This window comes from Physeter macrocephalus, chromosome 15 (assembly GCF_002837175.3).
Source record: "Physeter macrocephalus isolate SW-GA chromosome 15, ASM283717v5, whole genome shotgun sequence".
NCBI classification, from domain to species: Eukaryota; Metazoa; Chordata; class Mammalia; order Artiodactyla; family Physeteridae; genus Physeter; species Physeter macrocephalus.
In genome coordinates this window covers 54,011,997-54,015,277 of record NC_041228.1, presented here as the reverse complement: position 1 = coordinate 54,015,277, position 3,281 = coordinate 54,011,997, and the positions used below count along the sequence as shown (strand labels likewise).

General features: G+C 37.6%; 1 pseudogene; it reads left to right on the top strand.

Annotated features, from left to right (window-relative positions):
* Positions 1-251: 251 nt before the first annotated feature.
* LOC102995322 (methylmalonic aciduria and homocystinuria type D homolog, mitochondrial-like) lies at positions 252-1,537 on the top strand (annotated as a pseudogene).
* Positions 1,538-3,281: the final 1,744 nt, after the last annotated feature.

The window sequence follows — 3,281 nt, the reverse complement described above, 5'->3', positions numbered from 1 at the left end:
GGATGTGCTCAAGATGTATTTAATGATAATATGGATGAACATTTGAAATTTAAAAATCACAAACCACTTGCCAATATTGTAAATTCATAAACATTGAAATAAATACCTTCAAGGAAGTAAATTTTATAAACTGAAGCCTTTGAAAATGTTTATAGATGTTTATCATCTATATGTTTATCATCCCAAATGTTACAAATAGCAGAGCAAATAAGTTGACATTACTGCTAGTTTCCACTTAATTTCTTCATAATATGGCAGTCTGGTGTTACATTAGTGAAGATACTTCCTTCAACCGTATGGATACCCCAAAGACTGTGATGAATCAGTTTACAGCAGTGAAGATCCTCAATAGAGGATCCTAAATGTCAATAGTGTTCATCTGCCTTTCTGAGGTAACACCTCACACCAATCAGAATGGACATTTTCAAAAAATCTACAAACAATAAATGCTGGAGAGGAAGTGAAGAAGAAGGAACCCTCTTACACACTCTTGGTGGGAAAGTAAATTGATACAGCCACTATGGAGAACAGTACGGAGGTTCCTTAAAAAACTAAAAATAGAACTATCATATGACCCAGCAATCCCACTACTGGGCATATACCCTGAGAAAACCATAATTCCAAAAGATACATGCACCCCAATGTTCATTGCAGCACTATTTACAATAGTCAGGACATGGAAGCAACCTAAATGTCCATCAACAGAGGAATGGATAAAGAAGATGTGGTACATATATACAATGGAATATTACTCAGCCATAAAAAGGAATGAAATTGTGCCCTTTGCAGAGATGTGGATGGACCTAGAGACTGTCATAAAGAGTGAAGTGCTCTGTAACAGAGCCGTACTGGTTTCCTATCTCCCAGGATTTTGCACTTTAGTTAAAAGGGTTGTCAATCCCAGAGCATTTTCAACTGCAGGATCTTCAGGTTCTGATGAGTCTCATGTGGCCACTGCACCTACAGATATCTGCTGTCGAACAGTTTTGCCTGATGAAACTATGGGACCATTTGTACCTCAAGATCAGAGATTCCAGGCTCCTGGGAACATAGGTTTTATTGTCACCTCAATGGGACTGCATCACAGAAGAAAAGCTAAGTTCATAAAACTTTACCTGATGTTCTAGCAGAACCTTTATCCAGTGAAAGACATAAGTTTGTTATGGCACAATATGTGAATGAATTTCAGGGTAATGATGCACCTTTGAGCAATAAATTAACAGTGCAGAAACTTACTTTGAAAATGCCAGAGTAGAGTGTGCAATCCAAACATATCCGGAATTGCTGTGAAGAGATTTTGAACCACTATTTCCAGAAGTAGCCACCAACAAACTAATGATTTTGACTGTAACACAGAAAACTAAGAATGATATGACTGGAGTGAGGAGGTAGAAAATGAAAGAGAAATGCTCTTGGAAAAGTTCTTCAACGGTGCTAAGGAAATTTCTATGTTGAAGGCTACTTGGTTGACTTTATTGACCCATCATCTGGTTTGTCATTTTTTGGACCATATACAAACAAAGACTTTTATCTCTGACCCAGGCATCTTATTTTATTTTCCACAATCCTTGAAATAGTAAAAGACTAACTTATTAGCTTGAAAGTATTAGAATAAAATATTGACCCTTCTCAGATCTTGACAGTCTTCTTTTGAACTCTTTCAGCTATCATTGCATTCCTAGAATGAGATATCTTTAAATATTGATGACACTATTGCTTTCCACCTTACCACCAGTATGGAGGACTGGCAAAGGGACAATGGACTTAGGGAGGAGTGGGCCTCTTGGTGCAATAATTGTGCTTTTCATTTTTAGTAAATTTTACAATCAACTCATGAGAGCACAATAGCTTGGAGACAAGAAAAGAAATTGATCAGAAGAGTCTGCTGACATTGCCAAGTGACATTCCTAAAGACTGTCAGAAGATATAGAATGACCACTCCTAACTGAATGTCTGACCTGTGGTGCAGAGTATGAAGAGAGTGTGGGGTGACCGTCCTGTGTTTCACTGCTGGGGTCCACAGGGTAAAGAATGCATGCACTCTTTCAGGAGCTCTAAACCAGAGGTTGCACTGGGGTCTAAGCATAGATAGGCCAGAGCTCATAAATGGGTCCTCACACACAGCTCAAGAGCAAAGCTGCTTTCAATCCTCCAGTCTAGGGTTCTAGCACTGGTAGTCCAGAACCCTGAGGGCATCCTGTGTTTTACGTGAGTGTCATCAAAATTCAGTGTATCATAGTAGTGTTGCAGCCCAAAGTCCCATGATTTTCAGAAAGAAATAGCACATCATCTGGCAAGAATGACCTATACTCCAGGGTACCCTGTGCCACTAGCTCTGGCCTTAGGGGCCTGGGAAATCCTTGTAGACATGAATCCTGAAACTTTAGGCCATCTGATTGACCCTAGACACAGATTTAGATGAGAAAGAATCCTGAAGATGAAAAACTGACACCTGTGTCCACTTGAGACCTGGTCCTAGCTTGAAGTGCTCCACCTGGGAGGCACTGCCAGATCAGGTAAGTCCTTGGCAGAAGAAAAACACTTAGACACCAAAACCCATTGAGGGACAGGGCCAAGGTAAGAGCCTCACTTTCCTGAGTCTAAGAGTAATAATATGAGAAAGCTAAATCCTCATCTTCTATAATGTGAAGTACTATCATGACAATTAAAACTAAAAGAAAAAACAAATACCTAGCAATAGCATGTTATTTAAAAATATTAGGTAAATAACATAACAATCAACTAAATGGCATTCAAAGTAGTTGCTTCCTGGGAGTAGGAATTGGAAAAGAAGATATAGGCTAGAGAATTTTCCTTTTCATAAGTTTAGCTTAGAATTAGTTTTTACTTTTTATATACATTTGATCAAAAAATCAATGCAAAGTTTCCATGTTCACATAAATATAATCTTAATTAATAATTGGTGGCTTTTCTTAATCATAAGAGGAGAAATGTTTTTTGCCTTCCTTGTTTATCTTATCTTTGAAAGGGATAAAATAAAATGATTCTGAGATAGTATGTGAATCTGTATTTTGAAAAGGAAGGACAGACTATACAAGTTACTTATAAACTCCATACCAAAGATGAAATAACCCTGATTTCAGAAACAATTGAAATATGTTCAGATTTCATCATGTCCAAATGTAAGATGACTCTAGAAACTGTAAAGTAATAATTAATAGGGCAATAATCAAGAGCTGTACAAGTGGTAAGAAAACAGAGAGGAGAGTCAAAAAAAAGTTCAAGTTTGTAATATCCTGAAACAGGAGTGTAGGCTTATT